The 20,669-nt window shown below is 40.6% G+C and overlaps 1 pseudogene across 1 annotated transcript in view; it reads right to left on the bottom strand.

The window, feature by feature from the left end:
- Window positions 1–20,669, bottom strand: part of LOC306859028 (scavenger receptor cysteine-rich type 1 protein M130-like) — a 50,027-nt pseudogene that overhangs the window by 6,240 nt on the left and 23,118 nt on the right. The window contains exons 6-10 of the transcript in view: window positions 2,597–2,899; window positions 2,265–2,483; window positions 1,091–1,405; window positions 428–721; window positions 20–334 (exon numbers count right to left, since the gene is read on the bottom strand). The product of the transcript in view is annotated as a scavenger receptor cysteine-rich type 1 protein M130-like (transcript). The remainder of the gene's footprint in view (window positions 1–19; window positions 335–427; window positions 722–1,090; window positions 1,406–2,264; window positions 2,484–2,596; window positions 2,900–20,669) is intronic.

The following is a 20,669-nucleotide window of genomic DNA, read 5'->3' as shown; positions in this document are numbered from 1 at the left end:
GAAGTACACCATTATTTACCTGAACAGATGACCCCCGCATTTGAATTGGGAGTACATCTATTTATGCTCCATCCTGATGACCCACAGTTCTTCAGTGTAGACTCTGATCCAATACATAATACAGCACTCATCCAGATCGGTCCTGATTCTTGCCCAAAGTCATCATCTGTCAGAGCATCGACAGATTCTCCACAGTCCAGCTCTCTACACACCACTCTGGCTTCAGACATATCCCAGAAATCACCACACACTGTTCCCCACTGACCTCTATGAAAAACCTCCACTCTACCAGCACAGCGACTGTTACCACCAACCAACCTCACATTCTTTCTCTCTAAGTAACAAAAGAATACAGAGAGAAACTAGGAGTAAAATGTAGAATATTAAAAAGATATTACTCTCATTTTACTTTATTTCTTACCAGCACAGAACAACCCCTGGAAATGATCATCTGAACAATGGTTTTTATAAAGGGATGCTGGACAGAGGTGAATCTGAGATTCATTTCCTCTGCACTGAATCTCTTGTGTCCACATCTGAGTGTCTTCTTTGCCAAAAGCAGCTGCTCCCAGCACCTGTACAGGAGCCCCACAGTCCAGCTCTCTACACACAACCTCTGCATCCTGCTGGTCAAAGGCAGCATCACACACTGACATCCACGTCTGATCATGAAGTATCTCTAACCTCCCAGAGCAACTTGTGTTTCCAATAAGTCTGGCACCTGAAGTGGCAAGAGATAAGAAATTGACCTATCCTGCATGTGTTTTGATTGTGGGGGGGAAATTCATCCTCATCTTAATCGAAATGCTTATGAATTCCTTTCTTTTCATGAAACACAAAAAAGAGAATATTTCTGAATATCCTGGCCAGTCTTTTCAATATAATTTAAGTGAATTAAGAATGGGGCTGTAAATGCACCAAAGTGACAAAAAAAAAAAATACCCTCCATACCTTGTGCGCCACAGAAGAAAGTCATCCTGGTTTGGTTTGGCATGAGGGTAAATAAAGTATTCTCATTTTTGTTTAACTACCCCTTTCAGGCAGGTGGATCATGAGTAACATAAAACAGAGGGGCTTTGGAGCAGCTTACCTGAACAGATGACTCCTGCATCTTTAGTATGATCACAGAGATATGAACCCCATTGTACTGATCCACAATTCTTAAGTGTAGACTCTGATCCAGTACATAACTTGCGATTTGGCCAGATTGCTCCTGATCCTGATTCAAAATGAGCATCAACCAGAACATCTACAGGTTCTCCACAGTCCAGCTCTCTGCACACCACTGCAGCATCAGCCATATCAAAGTCAACACCACACACTGTTCCCCACTGACCTCTGTGAAAAACCTCCACTCTACCAGCACAGCGACTGTTGCCACCAACCAACCTCACTCTCATATCGTCTATATAATAAATGTAGAGAGATAAAAAAAAAGATACAGACAGAAGGAAAGAAAAAAGTAACACACTAAGATAAAAAACTATGGAAGTAATATTTATTCTAAATTCAAGGGACACTCAATTCAACTAATTTCAGTTTATTAAAAGAAAACCCACAAACCTGCACACACAAGTCCAACACTGTATCCATGTGAACAGTTGTTTTCATGTGATAGTGATGTTGGACAGAGGTGAATCTGAGACTCATTTCCTCTGCACTGAATCTCTTGTGTCCACATCTGAGCGTCTCCTTTCCCAAAAGCAGCTGGCCCCAGCACCTGTACAGGAGCCCCACAGTCCAGCTCTCTACACACAACCTCTGCATCCTGCTGGTCAAAGGCAGCGTCACACACTGACATCCACGTCTGATCATGAACTATCTCTAACCTCCCAGAGCAGCGAGAACCTCCAACCAGCCTGACTTCTAAATAAGTAAACACATATCAACAAAATCATGCCTTATTTTAAAGGTACATAAGAGGACACGTCTCCACCTCCAAGGCCCTGTCCTGAATAGAGCACCTGAGGTTAATTTGGGGTCTTGCAGAATTGCTATGGCTACTGCTTGTGTATGCCAATGAGGTCCACAGGGCCATTGGGTTTTCCATAGATTTCAATCAGGGTTTTTTTTTTAATGTCAATTATTTTACCAAACAAGAAAGTGAAAACAGTCATGGAATGGGTGCTTTTGGCACATCTGTTTTCTATAATAATACAACACTTTTAATGTACCTGAACATATGACTTGAGCACTCTTATCAAGACATTTGTCAGGCAAATGTACATATCCACATTTCTTAAGTGTAGACTCTGATCCAGTACAAATAGCAATTTTCATTAAGACTGGTCTTGATCCTGATCCAAAGTGAGCATCATCCAGAGCATCTACAGGTTCTCCACAGTCCAGTTCTCTACACACCACTGCAGCATCAGCCAAATCCCAGCCAGCACCACACACTGTTCCCCACTGACCTCTATGAAGAACCTCCACTGTACCAGCACAGCGACTGGTACCATTTACCAGTCTCACATTTATTATGCCTAGGAATGTAAGAAACACAGAAAGGAAATAGAAAAGGTAAGTGGAAATTTACATGAAATAGAAATGAAAATAAAATGAAATAAAACTGCTTTGTTGCATTTTGAACTCCTACCAGTACACAGTAAACCAATGTTGAACTCATGTGAACAGTTGTTTTGATTTGATGGTGATGTTGGACAGAAGTGAATCTGAGATTCATTTCCTCTGCACTGAATCTCCTGTGTCCACATCTGAGCGTCTCCTTTATCAAAAGCAGCTGCTCCCAGCACCTGTACAGGAGCCCCACAGTCCAGCTCTCTACACACAACCTCTGCATCCTGCTGGTCAAAGGCAGCGTCACACACTGACATCCACGACTGATTATGAAGTATCTCTAACCTCCCAGAGCAGCGAGAACCTCCAACCAGCCTGACTTCTAAATAAAACAATACAAATGCACAAAATAAACAACAGTAAACAAACAAATCTTCATTTACAGATACTCAAGATAGCGATAACTGATAAATGTAAAATAATTGGAAAATAAAATAAAAAAATGATAAACCAGTATGTAAGTGCAAAAGTTTTACACAGATAATACTTAGAGTACGTATAGTACTTTACCTGAGCAGATGACTCCAGCATCTTTATTATGATCACAGTTGTGTCTATCCCATCCTCCTGACCCACAGTTCTTTAGTGTGGATTCTGATCCCCAACACAAGACAAAACTCATCCAGATTGGTCCTGATCCCGGTCCAAAGTGAGCATCACCCAGAGCATCTACAGGTTCTCCACAGTCCAGCTCTCTACACACCACTGCAGCATCAACCAAATCCCAGTCATCATCACACACTGTTCCCCACTGACCTCTATGATGAACCTCCACTCTACCAGCACAGCGACTGTGACCACCAACCAACCTCACATTCACACAATCTATATATTGAGCTGAAGCAATGACAGAAAGATGACGGGATTAGAATGAGGATGGGAGAGGAAGAGAAGGAAGAGAAAAATTAATGCATATGGTGACAAAGTGTGGCAACTAGACAAATGGAACACCTACGCTTTTACATTTAATATTTCTTTCTTTTTTCTCTGTATCATGCAGTATATCTAGAAGCTTTTATCTCTTTATCTACAGTATAAGCTTTTATCTCAATTAAGCACAAATCAAGATAGGGAAATAAATAAATAATAAAATAGTGCATGCCTCTGGTATTCTGTAAATAAACAATAAACATGATTAATCATTATTATTATTATTATCTGAGACACCACAGTAATTGCTTAAAATTATAAGCTTGACTCTGAAATAACATCTCAAAATAACTTCATCTGTTTCATTCCTTATGTACTTACCAGCTGTGATGAGTATTAAAACTGCAGAAAGTAAAATGTGTGTCAGGTATCTTCCCATCATCCTCAGCATGATTAACTCAACACCCAGTACAAGCTTCTCCGCACTGATGATACAGACGTACAGGCATCCTCTCAGCCCCCTTAATGACAGAAAAAGAGGTCCAACACCCTCCAATCACACTCGCTATTACCTTATTAGACACAACAGAGGAAATCATCAAACAACTTCAGTGACAAATCAGAGGACGCTTTTCTGACTTTCTCCATATATATCAAAACTGTCAGTGCTGATGAACTCCTCCTCCCCATACATCAAGGAACCTCACTGTGGGGAAGTACACACACAGATATATATATATATATATATATATATATATATATATATATATATATATATATATATATATATATATATATATAAAAGACTTACAGGAGACAGGAAGCTCTCCAGTTTATTTACAGCATCAAAGCCAAACACCTGCAGAGATGAGATAAAAGCACTGATAATTAATGGCATATGTCCTAAAAATGTCTATTAGTGTAAACGTCGATTAGTGCCTATGTTAGCATGACATTAATACATAATAAACTCAACTCTGTAAAATGAATAATATTGTAAAATGGCTTTTTTTTTATTAGTTGTTTAAATGTTTATCTTAAAATTTTAAGTAAAAATAAACGTGTGACTAATGTGAAATTTCACCATATATAGTCTACTGTATCAATAGAACATCAGCTCTCAAAATGACTCCTCCATCATATAAAGACACTTCAGTGAGGATGCACACACACACACACACACACGCACACAAACAAACACAAACACAAACACAAACACACACACACACACACACATACACCAGGGGCATAAAATAGTCACACAGGAGACTTGAAAGCTTTCAGAGAGAGGAAGCACTCCAGGATAATTACAGCACCAACACCTAATGAGATACAGAGACTGATATATGCTCACTTAAAACTTATCATATGATTTTCTTCTTACAAGAAATAAAGAAAAATTCTTTAAAAATTGTTACACCAAGCAATTAACATCATTTATACACCATGACTGTTAAACAAGTATCTCATTCCATTTTCTCAGTTTATAGACTTCGATCATTATGCTCAACCATTTAAAACCTGTTAACCAAAAAAATATATATATTTAAAAAATAATAATTTATAGGAATACATATCTTTATAAATAATTACAAAATATAATTTCCAAACTCCCAAATTTAGGATAAATGTGCAACCCTGTTACCCATTCAATTAGCAGTAGTATATAAATTGTTTATTAAATTTTAAAGATTATTGTTAGAAAAAATGGTAAACATCACACAAATCAATGTGTAATTGTAAATAAAATGCTTTCTTTCACTATAGCAGCTTGTGTGTTGAATGTGGCAATGCGTTATTCAACCACAAGATTGAAGCAAAACGCTATTTAGTCTAAAAACAGGCCCTGTCCCAAACGAAACATTTCATGTGCACTTGCGGTCTTACGGACTTACAATGGCCGCCGAATGCACATGAAGTGTTCCATTTGGGACAGGGCCTTAGTCTTCCAATAGACTGAAGCAGTGGCATCACTAGGAATTCTGGGCCCTCTGCACTGAATTTGCTATGGGGCCCCTCACGTTCAGTTGGGTGCGCATAGTTTAAATAATTTACTTGCTACTAGGAAGGAATAGTTCGTTTCCTACCTATTTCTACTGTGCTTTTTCGTTGTTTTTTCTGTTAATTGCACTTACTGGAAATTTGAATAATTTGCGCCTCAGCTGAGAACGAGCCTTTGTGTTTGTGCAAAGTGTTAGTTTCGTCTTGAGCTATTTAGCAGTCCTTTAACCTTATTGGCTGATCAGAAGACGGCAACAGCGACTGTTAAAGTATTTAAACTGCTGGTCGCTACTCTAAGGTTGGGAAAGCCGATTTGTCACCAGAAGAGACAGACTACAGCTGCGTAAGTGCTTTGAATAACTTGGTTGCAGTTCTGTTGTTTAAATAATTTACTTGCTACTAGGAAGGAATAGTTCGTTTCCTACCTATTTCTACTGTGCTTTTTCGTAGTTTTTTCTGTTAATTGCACTTACTGGAAATTTGAATAATTTGCGCCTCAGCTGAGAACGAGCCTTTGTGTTTGTGCAAAGTGTTAGTTTCGTCTTGAGCTATTTAGCAGTCCTTTAACCTTATTGGCTGATCAGAAGACGGCAACAGCTGTTTTCACTCTAGTTTCTTAGACTGTATTTAGTTGATGTCAGCGGAAACGCTCAGCCTCCTTGTGTAAAGACAGACAACTTTTTCCTGCGCGACTTTAACCGAGCAACGACACCGAGCACACACTTAAGTATCCTTTATATCTTCCCTCACGCTTTCCTATCCTCTATCATGTGTTTCCAAACCATTCCGGTTCTCTCTCTACCTCGCTCTAAAAATACATGCAGAAGGTCGCGTAACCCTGCTAACCTGCGCACTATCTCTACATCTTCCACTGCACCTCTTTCTTTCTCTGTAGGTCTTTGGAATTGCCAGTCAGCTGTCAACAAAGCCGACTTCATTTCTGCATTTTCTTTACATTCCACACTCAGCATCCTGGGCTTGACTGAGACCTGGATTCGTCCAGAAGACACGGCAACCCCAGCTGCTCTCTCTCACAATTTCTCTTTCTCTCACACCCCTAGGCAAGTTGGCCGGGGTGGGGGCACTGGCTTGCTCATTTCTAACAATTGGAAATACTCTACCCACTCTCCCCTAGGCAATCTCAACTCATTTGAATCGCATGCTGTTACTGTGACAGCTCCTATAAGACTCCAGATTGTGGTAATCTATCGTCCGCCGGGCCAAATACCACCAACCTTCCTAGACGAGCTGGACGGACTGCTGTCGTCTTTCATGGAGGATGGCACTCCACTCTTAGTCTTCGGCGATTTCAACATTCACCTAGACAGGCCTTATGCTACAGACTTCCAGTCACTCCTAGCTTCATTTGATCTCAAACGCCTCACCACTACTAGCACGCACAAATCTGGTAACCAACTCGACTTAATTTATACACGCAATTGTTCTACAGATAACATTCTGGTACAACCACTTCATATCTCTGACCATTTCTTCATTACATTTACGTTACATTTTTCAACTCAGGTGCCACCATCTCCCTTACCGGTTACTTTCAGACGCAACCTACGCTCCCTTTCCCCCTCCCTTCTTTCCTCTGTAGTGTCCTCCTCTCTTCCCTCGCCTACCCATTTCTCTTCTCTGGATGTAAATGCAGCCACTGACACTTTATGCTCTACCTTAACCTCTTGTCTAGACGACATCTGTCCTCTCTCCTCTAGGCCAGCACGGGCTGCTCCTTCTAACCCCTGGTTATCCGATGTTCTTCGAGAGAATCGGACCAAACTCAGAGCGGCAGAGAGAAAATGGCGCAAATCAAACGATCCGTCGGACCTGAGTAGGTATCAGTCTTTGCTTTCATCTTTCTCTACTGAAGTCCACACTGCCAAATCCTCACATTTCCACAACAAGATCACCAGTGCTCCAGACATGCGTAATCTCTTCAGAACATTTAATTCTCTCCTCTGTCCCCCCCCCCTCCACCTCCCACCACTTTGATAACCGCTGATGACTTTGCCTCTTTTTTCACAGACAAAACTAGAACAATCAGCCACCAGTTCTCAACTCCGCAGGACCTCCGATCACCCACATCCACCGCTCTAGCTCCCATCTTCTCCTTCTGTCCCCTCACCGAGGCAGAAGTATCCAAACTTCTCCTCTCCAGCCATCCTACAACATGTCCTCTCGACCCGATCCCCTCACATCTTCTCCAAACAATCTCTCCCACACTCTTACCGGCACTCACACACATTATCAACACATCTCTCCTCACAGGCGTCTTCCCCACAGCATTCAAGCAGGCTCTGGTAACCCCACTGATCAAAAAACCTACATTAAATGCTTCTCTTTTAGATAACTACAGACCTGTCTCTCTCCTTCCATTCATAGGGAAAACACTCGAACGAGCTGTCTTCAACCAGCTCTCACTGTTTCTTTCACAGTACAACACGCTGGATGCTAAACAGTCAGGTTTCAGGAGTGGCCATTCAACAGAGACTGCGCTACTCTCAGTCACTGAAGCCCTGCGAACTGCAAAGGCTAATTCCAAATCGTCAGTCCTCATTCTGCTGGATCTCTCTGCTGCTTTTGACACTGTCAATCATCAGATTCTCCTGTCTACCCTCTCTTCACTGGGCATCACTGGAATTCCACTTCGCTGGTTTGAATCCTATCTCACCGGTAGATCCTTCAGGGTGACCTGGGGAGGGGAGGTATCCAAACCACATCAACTGATCACTGGAGTTCCTCAGGGATCGGTTCTTGGACCCCTCCTCTTCTCCACGTACACTACATCGCTGGGTCCCATCATACATGCACATGGCTTCTCCTACCACTGCTACGCCGATGACACGCAGCTCTATCTCTCTTTTCAACCAGATGACCCAACGGTAGCTGCACGGATCTCAGGCTGCCTGGCGGACATCTCGGCATGGATGAAAGAACATCACCTACAGCTCAACCTGGCAAAGACGGAACTTCTGGTCTTCCCTGCCACTCCGACTCTACGGCATGACTTCACGATTCAGTTCGGCTCATCAATGATTACCCCATCAACTTCGGTCAGAAATCTTGGTGTAATCTTTGATGACCAGCTGACCTTCAAAGAGCACATTGCAAAGACTGCTCGTTCCTGCAGGTTTGCACTACACAACATCAGAAAGATCAGGCCCTTTCTGACAGAGCATGCTGCGCAACTTCTTGTCCAGGCCCTGGTTGTTTCTAGACTGGACTACTGCAATGCTCTTCTGGCTGGTCTGCCATCAAACGCACTCAAACCTCTACAAATGATTCAGAATGCAGCGGCACGACTGATCTTCAACGAGCCCAAAAGAGCGCATGTTACACCTCTCTTCATCTCCTTGCACTGGCTACCAGTGGCAGCTCGCATCCAGTTCAAGTCACTGATGCTTGCGTACAGATCTACCACAGGCTCGGCACCCTCCTACTTCCACTCACTATTACGAACCTACATCCCCTCCAGAAGTTTGAGATCTGCTAGTGAGCGACGCCTTGTGGTACCATCACAGAGAGGCTCAAAATCACTCTCCAGAACATTCTCGTTCACCATTCCTGGCTGGTGGAATGATCTTCCCACCCCTATCCGGAACGCCGGATCTCTGGCAACCTTCAAGCAACAACTGAAAACTCATCTCTTTCGGCAGTACTTGACTTCATCCTAAACTCAAAAAAAAAAAAAAAAAAAAAAAAAAACTTTCCCTCTATCTTTCTCTCCACCTACTAGCTTGTACTTATTTGAACAATGACTGAGACTTGGTATTACGAGCACTTCCTCTGTCTGATTGCCTCTTCAAGATGAATCGCTTTTTGTATTCCCCAATTGTAAGTCGCCTTGGATAAAAGCGTCTGCCAAATGACTAAATGTAAATGTAAATGTAAATGTAGTCCTATGCACTCTGTCACCCTTTTTACTCCACTAGTGATGCCCCTGGATGAAAGCAAAACACTTTTTGCTCATAAGGGTCTTGTCCTTATGTTACGACAGAAGAGCGCCTGTTGGATGCTTACTGGAACAGAAATTGTTTGGTTCTTTCTGATAATAACAATTCTGAATGTTTTTCTGATTGAATATACATTTATATTTTAGTAAAATGTTTCAGTAAAAAGCCTAAAATCAAACAAAGCAACAGTGCTTCATCAACAACCAGATGATAAACCATTGATTTATCAACAATAAATTACGGGAGACATTTTATATATCAGCATAAGGAAAATCTCTTTTTTTTTAAGTCATTAAAGAAATAAACTAATTGGTACAAGTTACAGATGACATGTTTAGCCTTTTGAATTTGTAAGACAGGATGGGGAAAAATAATCAATGAAATTCATCCTGGTCAGTGCTCTCAAAAATACAATCCATCTCTTCTGCGTTTGTGCACTTTACTGATCTTTTACACTTTTAGGAGTATTTACTTCACAGAGGCTGCGCATCAGATTCTTCACTCTCATCCTCCAGACTAGTTCAAGTTTTAAACAGTTCCATCAACATCTGTCCATAAGCCGTGAATCAGCACAGAACTCCAGCTCAAATTAGATCAGACATCCACAGATGAAATAATCAGTCTGAGTGTCTCCTTTGTCAAAAGAAGCTGATCCCAGCACCTGTACAGGAGCCCCACAGTCCAGCTCTCTACACACAACCTCTGCATCCTGCTGGTCATAGGCAGCATCACACACTGACACCCACGTCTGATCATGAAGTATCTCTAACCTCCCAGAGCAGCGAGAACCTCCAACCAGCCTGACTTCAAAATAAAACAACACAAATAAACAACAACAAAGAAACATTCATCTACAGATACTTAAAATAGTGATAACTTACAACTTATGTAAGTATTAGAAACCAATATGTAAGCTCAAAAGTCTTACACAGATTTTACTTAGAGTATATGTACAGTACTTTACCTGAGCAGATGACTCCAGCATCTTTACTATGATCACAGTTGTGTCTATCCCATCCTCCTGACCCACAGTTCTTTAGTGTGGATTCTGATCCCCTACATATAAGAAAACTCATCCAGATTCGTCCTGAACCTGGTCCAAAATGAGCATCCCCCAGAGCATCTACAGGTTCTCCACAGTCCAGCTCTCTACACACCACTGCAGCTTCAGCCATATCCCAGCCATAATCACACACTGTTCCCCACTGACCTCTATGAAGAACCTCCACTGTACCAGCACAGCGACTGTGACCACCAACCAACCTCACATTCACACTATATTGAGCTGAATCTATGACAAAAAGATTATGGGATTAGAATGAGGGTGGGAGAGGAAGAGAAAAATTAATGCATATGGTGAAAAAGTGAGGCAATTATACAAATGGAACAGCTAAGCTTTTTAATTTAATATTTCTTCCTTTTTTCGCTGTATCATGCAGTGTATTTCTCTCTCTATAAACTTTTATATCAATTAAGCACAAATCAATATGAGAAAAAAATAATAAACAGTAAAAAACAGTGTTTTGGTATTCTGTAAAGAACAAATAAACATGATTAGGCATACTACACCATCTTCTTTTTCTTCTTTTTCTTATTATTATTATTATTATCTGAGACACCACATAAGTTACTTATAAATAAGCTTGACTGTGCTAACATCTGAAAATAACTTCATCCGTTTCATTCCTTGTGTACTTACCAGCTATGGTGAGTATTAAAACTGCAGACAGTAAAATGAGTGTCAGGCATCTTCCTATAATCCTCATCTTTAGCATGATTAACTCAACACCCAGTACAAGCTTCTCCGCACTGAAGATACAGAAGCACAGGCATCCCCTCCGCCCCCTTAATGAGAGAGAAAGAGGTCCAACACCCTTCAATCACACTCGCTATTACCTTAGACACAACAGTTGGAAGACTTTGTTGTCCTGACGTGGAGTTCATGCTGCTTAAATATAGATCGTTTTATCTCCCAAGAGAATTTTCTGTTCTGTACATCTGTGCTGTGTATATCCCCCCAGACGCTAATCCTAAACTGGCTCTAGCACAGCTACATGACAGCATTAATAACAGCCTGGCTGCACTGACAGTATCTTTATAGCAGTGGGGGATTTTAATCATGCTGACTTAAAGACTGTATTTCACAAATTCCACCATAATATGAACTGTGCTACCAGAGGAGATAAAAGACTGGACCAGGTGTATACCAATTTGACAAATGCTTACAAAGTCCAGGCATATCCTCATCTGGGTTTGAGTGATCATAGCTCACTCATGCTCCATCCTTGGTATACACCTATTATTAAGACTGCCAGGCCCATCACAAAGCCAGTTAGAACATGGCCTAAAAATGCTATCCCTGAACTTCAGGACTGCTTCCACCATACAAACTGGGATGTTTTCGGAGACCTGGAATTACTAACACGCCAGGCCCATGATGAGTACACCACCACAGTGATGGACTATATCAATTTATATGTAGATCCTGGAAGCAGATCCATGTCTTTCCTAACCAAAAACCATGGATGACACATGAGGTTCGGCTGCTGATTAAAGCTAGAGATGCAGCCTATAGGTCTGGGGACAGGGGGGCCTACAGCACAGCCAGGAGTGCTCTCAGAAGGGGCATCAAGTCTGCTAAATTGGATTACAAAAGGTGAATTGAAGCCCACTTTAACACCTCAACAAAATCCTGGCAGGTGTGGGATGGAATTAGGGCAATATCGGACTACAAGGGAATAACATCTGCCTCTGTAAGTAGGGCTGCCACGCTAGCAGAGGAATTAAACCTGTTTTATGCCCGTTTTGAGAGGGAGAACAAGGACACTTTGTTGCCCCACACTGTAAAAAATGATTGTGATTTTAACGGTAAAAAACTGTGAAAATGCTACGGTAAAAACCTGTTACATGGTTAACGGAAAGCTCCTGTAAAATTTACAAGGAAAAACCGTAAACTGACGTTCCCAGAATTCCCTGCATTCCATTTCAAATTCTGTTTGAATTTGACGTTTTTTCTTTGAAATAGCTATGTTTCTTCTTAGTTTTTTCTTATCAGTTATGTTTATTAGGGTTGTATGTTACATCTAATGTTGTTAAATTAATGTTTATAGCATATTTCAGTTTAATGAGTCTCACCATGATGGTGTTTAGTGCTTGTGTGAATCACACTGTGCACCGTCTGTATATTCTATTGTTTAAAAGTTGCTTGTGATGGGCTTTGGCTCATCATGTGACTTTCTCATCATCACTTGCATATGGTGGTTATCAGCGTATTTCAAAGGAACAAAACAGATTTCAGTACTTTAATAGGTTGGTATATTAAGATTATATCAGTTAAAGAAATTACGGTATTAAACTGTAAATTTAAGTTAAAACCGTAAAACCTAAAACGTTGCTACCATATTTTTTACGGCAGAATTCTGGCAACCACAGCTGCTAGTTTTTTACCGTAAAGCAATTTTTTTTACAGTGCAGCTTCCCTCCAACGACAACATGGCACCTGTCCTGAGCCTTCATGAATTGAAACTCTGCCTTAGTAACATCAACCCCAGGAAGGCATCTGGTCCAGACGGAGTGCTGGGCCGGGTGCTAAAGGACTGTGAGGCCGAGCTGGCAGAGGTCTTCACGACCATATTCAACATGTCGCTGTCCAAGTCATGGGTCCCAGCATGTTTCAAAGCAGCCACAATCATTCCTGTCCACAAAAAAAGCTAATGTCACATGCCTAAATGACTACAGGCCTGTGGCACTCACACCTATCCCTGCCAAGTGTCTGGAACGGCTGGTCATGTAACACATAAAAAAGGCTTTACCACCTGCTCTCGACCTGTACCAGTTTGCATACCGAGAGAACAGATCAGTGGAGGATGCCATTGCTATTGTGCTTCACATACTTCTGGAACACCTGGAGCACAAAACACCTATGCTAAGCTGCTTTTCATTGACTTCAGTTTTAATACAATCCGGACAAACATACTCCTGCTGAAACTGAGCAACCTTGGATTGAACAACGTACTATGCAATTGGATTCTGGATTTTTTTAACCAATCGTTCTCAATGTGTGCAAACGGGTGAGCGCATTTCAAACACCACATACATCAACACTGGTGCCCCTCAAGGTTGTGTGCTCAGTCCACTACACACTTTACAACTGTGCTCGGCCTCATAACAAACAACAATGAGACGGCATACAGGGAGAAGACTGAACTACAGGCAGAGTGGTGTAAAAAAGCATAACCTGGCTCTTAACATTAAAAAGACAAAAGAAATTATAGTGGATTTTCGTAAATTACATCATCCTGGACATTCACCTCTCTACATTAACGGAGAGGCTGTATAAAGGGTGAACAGTTATAAATTCCTGGGTCTCACTGTGTCGGAGGATTTGTCCTGGGACAATAACATAATCTTAGCTGTAGGGAAGGCCCAGCAGCGTCTCTTTTTCCTGAGGAAGCTGAAAAAATCCAAATTGCCCCAGAACCTCATGTTTAACTTCTACAATTGTGTAATTCACAGTTTGCTAACCTATGGGCTGCTAGTGTGGTTTTCCAGCTGCACTGCAGCTGAACAGCAGATGATTCAGAGGGTGGTAAAAACTGCTGGTAAAATCATCAGGACCGTCCTCCCGGAGGTTTCTACTGTGTACACCTCCCGCTGCCTACATAGGACACATAACATCATAAGAGACCGGTTTCATCCAGCACACTTTTTGTTCCACCTTTTGCCCTCTGGTAAGAGGTTCAGGTCTCTTAAGGCCAGGACCACCAGAATGGCCAACAGCCTTCATCCCCAGGCAGTTAGACTGGTGAACAAATGCTGTTCCCCTCTCCCCAGGCAACCCACTTAAATTTGGATTCATCATGTACCACTCTTCAACAATAGCATTAACTGTGAACTGGACTTTGCATTGCTGCAGCACACACAACAATACACATCATGCCCTGCCGGTGGAGGATGCCGCCGGTGCATTGGTGGTTTCTCGCGCCGGGGTAGGATGCTCGGGTGAGCGCTGGCCCACTCTCGGCGGTCGCTTGGCGGGGCCTGGCCCTACTGGCCTTGCTGGGCCCCGGTTGGGGGGTGGGGGGCCCTTGGATCTCCGGGCCCAGGGCTCGGTCTGCCCTGGTGTGGTCGGCTGCCGGCGGAGCCTGCGGGCTTGCCGCCACGGCACCCTGGGGTGTCTACACTGTGGCTGTCGGATGTCCCACCTTCGGGCTCTCCTCTGCCCTTTTCTGGGTGGGGGCCGCAGTTGTCCCTGCGGTGGTTCCCCTGGGGGTCCCGTGCCCTGGGGGGCCTCCGGATGTTTGGGGCCTGGGTCTCTTCCATGCCTGCTTCATGCCTTGCGGGATGGGGCTGTTGTTCCCCACACACACACTATTAAACATTTACATGGAGGAACCTTATGAACACAAGCGCGCTCACACACACAGGTGTACACTCAAGCATTCACATTGGTGTAAAAACGGGTGCTCACAGACACACATTGTTCTGATCTGCTGTTGCTTCAAAACTTATTTTGTAATATTAGTTATGCGTGTTGCTCAATAACATTTAACATTTAGAATTTATTGTGATTCATACAGATGTTGGTTGTTGCTGCAGTTTCTCTGATGTTGTGTCTTCTGTTGTGTCTTCTGTTGTTTTCTCTTTTTGTCAGCAGGTATCGAAGCAAATTGTCTGTTTTTTTTTTTGTCTTGTTTTTTCCTCTCTCTCTCTATCCCCCATTCTCTTTTTTTTCCTCTCTCTCTCTCCCCCTTCTCTGTTGACTTTATCCACAATTTTATTTTTTTTATTTTGTTTTTTTTTTTTTTTTTTTCTAATTCCTTTTTTTTTTTTTTTTTTTTTTTATTATTATTTTTATTATTATCATTATAATTATAATTATTATTTTTTTATTATTATTATTATTATTATTTTTTATTTTTATTTTTTTTTCTCTCTCTTGTTTTCTCTGTCCCCTGGTCTTGTCGGTCATAGTATGGTTAAATAAAAGGGTATATAAAATTTAATTAATTAATTAATAAAAAAAAATTATATAAAAAAAAAAAAAAAAAGGCTGTGAATGATGATAGCATAACTACACATACGTACTGTCATGTGTTATCTATGGAATATGGAAGCCCATTTCCGCCACGTAAGAAAAAAATTCATGCCTCCAAAAGTCGAAATTATGACATACTTAAGTCATAATTACGAGATAAAAAGTCGAAATTATGATTTACTAAATCGAAATTACGAGATAAAAAGTCGAAATTATGACTTAAAAAGTCGAAATTATGACTTGCTGACGGCTCATGATCTAATACGATACAACCCAGGTGGTCCGATGAATTGTGAACATATTAAGGAGTATTTTAAACGTGGTTTTACTAACGATGAAATTCTTGCTTTATTAGCGGAACGGCACGGAATAGCTCTGAGCAAGCGCACTCTTGAAAGGATTTTAAGCAAGAACCAGCTTTGGCGCAGAAAGAACAAAACGGATGTGGCTGACGTGGCAGCTTTCATTGAACAGCAACTTCAAACCTCTGGCCAGTCCCATGGTTATAGATGGATGCACCAAAAATGTTGGTTGAATGGTATTGTAACTGATAGGGAAACGGTGCGAGTTCTGCTCCGGCTTTTAGATAGTGAAGGGGTTAACTTGAGGTCAAGAAATCGACTGAGGCGGCGTGTGTATCATAGCCGTGGTCCGAACTTTGTGTGGCACGTAGATGGCTATGACAAGCTGAAGCCATTCGGAATCGGAATAAGTGGATGTATAGAAAATTAATTAATTAATTGGGAAGATCTATGGTAATTTTCAACTGAAATCTGGATATATTTTAGATATAGGCCTAACATGCAAAGTTGTTTTTATAGTTTTTATGAATCAAAAATTATTTGTTAACTTTATGGTGAATCTTATTATTTTATATGGTAAATTTTATTTACATAAAAGTTTGTTTGTATGTTTGTTTGATTTTTATTTTTTTTGTCTGAATTTCTTATGTTTACTGATTCTCTTTAATGTACTGATAACAAAAAAAGAATTATATATTTGCTGAAAAGTTATTTACTTTATTTGTGCTGTATCTTAATGCAAGTTTTATAACCCCTGTTCTTCGTTTATTTATTTATTTTTTTTGTTTGCTATTATTGTCTATGTATTTCATTATTTAGATTTTATATATTTGTTATTGTTCTTTATCTTCATTTATTTTATCTTGTTGGTTTATATATCGTATGTTTGTTTGATACTTTCAATCCCTCGCAATAGGTTGCTTGTTCTTACACATTGTTAAAATCCAAATATTTTTGTACCTTAAAGTATGTTTTCAAACTAAAAATGTTACTTGCAAAATATTAATTAAAAAAAAAAATTAATTGGTTAAAAAAAAAAAAAAGTGGATGTATAGAAGGAGTATGATATGGCTTGAGGCATACAAGACCAACAATGATCCAAGACTTATTGCTGGATACTTCATGGATGCAGTAATTAAAGCTGGGGGGTGCCCTGCTAGAGTAAGGCTAGATTTAGGAACAGAAAATGTTCATTTGGCTGAGATGCAAAAATTTTTGACTTTTTCTGAGGATCGACCAGAAACAGACCGTGTTACTGTTGGCCCAACTCTGGAAACCAGCGCATCGAAAGATGGTGGCTCACTCTGCGAAGTGAATGTGTCCAATTTTGGATAGACCTCTTTGACAAACTGAAAGAGGATGGACACTTCGCAGACACTCCTTTGGACAAATCCTTGGTCCAGTTCTGTTTCCTTAACAAAGTCCAGGTGAGATCTCATTTATCGTAACTGCTTTGATTGCATTAACGTCTTTTAGAGGACTTTGTAGTCGCTGATTTTATGTGGAGTTCAGTAGGCTTAATAATGTCTACATTTATGTCGGGATACTGTATTCAAAATTATTTGGCTAGGCATTAAAAGTTACAAAAGTATTCTTAATATGTTAAAGTGCCCCTATTATGGATTTTTGAAAATGAGCTTTCATGCAGTATGTAACACAGCTCTAAGTGAATGAAAACATCCTAAATATGAAAGTGCACAGTGTATAAAGTTATTGTCTCTCAAAAGAAGGAGTCGACTCTGAATCATTGAAACGAGTCGTTTTTAGAACGAGTCCCAAGCCGTTTCATATTGACGTCAAAATGAAATATTAGCATATTGCCCGCCCACTTGTTGGTCTTTTTTTGAATTTGCATGCATGTCAACCTGTTGTCTGGGACTCCCAAAACCAAAATATGAACCTTTCATAACCCATAATAGGGGCACTTTAACTGAAAAAGGAATACTGTGTAGGTGGTTTAAACCAACAATAACTTCCAACTTCCAAATTTTGTTCCATCAATTACGAGAACTGAAAATATATAGCTGATTAATACGATAAAAGCTAGCAAGAGTTTATCTAAAAATAGTATTTAATTTAATCTGAATGGAGTAAAGCTCTTAAGATGTTGTCCACACAGGGCTTCACAACACACACACACACCTGATAATTTTCAATACACTTTTTTAGATTTAACTGTAGCATAGACCTTGTGTTTAAGGGCACAATTAACTATAGTTATTATAAACTGAAATAGGTCAGATCAAAAGTAAAATAACATTCTGCAAATGTCACTCAGTTTTGTCTGTCACTTCCCCCAGATGTCACCTATAGTCTAACATGGAATTGTAACTTGGCTCACATCTTTGATTGACGTCCTTGCTCAATGCATTTTTAATGTTATAAATCATTTTTATTATGCATACCAAAAATGTAAAATATCTAAAAATTCTATTCATTGCACATTTTCTGTTATTTGATTACCTGGTTCTATGATTCATGCTCTGTGTGATTCTCCTAGATTGCCAGACATCTACTAACTCTGTTTCAATATGTTTCCTTACAGGAAGAGCTTGATGAGATTGTCTTAGCTTGGAACAATCACAGAATACGGCCCGTCCACAACTCACGGTCACCACATGGCCGACCATCCGTCATGTATGCAGTATCTCATCTCTATGGAGCCACAGACCACCTGCATCCAGTACATCTGGAGAAGGTTCAAGTCTGTTTGGAAGAGTGTATTTTCAAGGACTTTCCATGTGATGAAGACATTTTTAACACATGTGTTGATCTTATGTCAGAGCATGATTTGAACCTTACAAATGATGTGTTTGCAGCAGTGGACTTGTACATAACACTTAGGGAGCTAATTAACAGTGAGTTGGAGCCTCATAACTAAAAAATGTGTTGCGGAAGACTTAACATTTGAGATTTGTATTCTACTGGTCAGTAGTGAAGACAGAGAAGTTATGTTTTAACAAGGAAATGGTTTAATTGTCCCAAAACAACACATTCCAAAATTGCAATTGCAGAAAAAATAAATTTAAATAAACTGTAACATAGGCTACTTGTGTTATAGTAATGAAAGAACAGTGATGACGAGAATAAAAACAAAAGGCTTTGTATAATATGTGTAGAAAAACTTCTTTTTATCAAAATACATGACAAATTGTTGTAGAATCTTTGTTACTGGAATAACAAAAAGGCCTTTTCAAACTTTGTGCCTCAGAGAGAATATTAACAGGAACTTTGGAAATGTGAACATGTAAATCACATCTTGAGAAAAAAAACTAAAACAAAAAATAAAGCTTGCTTTGACCTCAATTATGTTGTTTAAGCTTAGCTTCAGTTCCTTCCTAAATAGTAAGCCTATACTAAGTGTACTAGACTATATCCATGACCCATATGTTGCTCTCTAACACTTTGTTCATTTCGTGGCGAAACTCTGGGTAGTTATCATAATTCACAGGCAGCTCCAGGTAACAGCCACATGTGTGTGCAATGGGTCGTCTTTGAAAGCCTTCCAGTTGTGTGAAGCTAACGGTGATGTTCTTTCCCAGGAACAAATCTGACCCGGTGCAAAACCGAAGGAAGAGGGACAGGTGTTGTTTATCTGATTCTCTAAGAAATGTACTTAGATACCTGCCAGTTTGTTTTTGTTGTACATTCATCGTAGCAGGGTAAGCTATTGATTTCATGACCTTTCTTGATGTCGGTTGGAGTTCATCATAGGCAGCTGCGATGTCCTTGAGCTCAATTCTCATAGGTGCAAGCACATCATGCCACTGCTCTATCACAAACGCAGGTTCTTGAATCAGCTTCTGATGTGCCATCTCCTCCAAGAGCTGCTCGATATTATCTGCTGTTGGGACTCTTCGACAATTATGATGATCCATCACCTCAAACAGCTCTTCTTTGTCCACATCTTCAAAATGTGAACGGCATGATTCTAGGATCACCCTGTCTGATTCTGTAACATATCTGAGAAAGCAGTCCACAAGACTTGTTGTGACACATCCATGGGCTGCCTGTTCCAGCATTACAGGTGCTATTTTTACAGGCAGGTACTTCTCTTTTAGCCAACCAAATGCAATGATTCGGCCAATGTTTTCCCACTCTTGTTGACCAAAGTCATGTCTTAGATAAGGGACCTTAAAACTATTTCCCAAAGTGCATTGCTCATAAAAGTCATTCCAAAACTCGGAGAGCACATCCCTCAAAACCCCTCCTTCATCAACAGCATTTTCTAGCCGTCCATCAGGAAGAATGACTTTCATAGATATGTTATCTGTCAAGACACTTTTGTCACAAAAATGTGCGATAAGCTGTCGAAGGGCCTGGCCGCGATGAATAACAAGAATTTTCTTCACCCTTTCACTCTGAACAAACGGCTCTGGTGAGTTATCAATTGGAGAAGGAACATAATATGATTCCTCTAAAAGAGGTAAGGTGTCATCTAGCGCAGTGTCTTCCAGCCCAGAGATGTGTCCTGTGGAGACAGTTACAGTGCCACTATCCTCCAGATTGTCCACCTCTGGCTGTCTGGCTGCATCAGTCTCAATCACACTTGATACATCAGTCACGCTAGTTATGGACTCAGACAAAAAAACATCATCACCGCCTGTTGCAATTACAGCGCTACTGCCTAGGTAAATTAGATCTGGCTCTACATTGTCAGAGAACAGAGCGGATTGGCTGGTATGTGTGGGAGACCAGGAATCCTGCATGTTTTCCACTCTCTGCGCAATTGTTTCGCTGCTGAAGTGGAACTGTGTGTCTGACTGTGTGTCACTAGGGATGATTTTCTTCTTGGTTGTCAAGTAAAAACGCAAGACTGGTAATTTGGTCTGCTCATAAAGTTCTCCAACTGTAATCTGGGCATCTATTTCTTGCTCTTTAAAGTCTGTTACATCAACCACAAAATCTGTATAGTTTCCCTCTGAA

This window comes from Barbus barbus, assembly GCF_936440315.1.
Source record: "Barbus barbus genome assembly, chromosome: 39".
In the NCBI taxonomy this organism is placed as follows: Eukaryota; Metazoa; Chordata; class Actinopteri; order Cypriniformes; family Cyprinidae; genus Barbus; species Barbus barbus.
The sequence above is the reverse complement of the archived record's forward strand: the minus strand, read 5'-3'. Positions and strand labels throughout refer to the sequence as shown.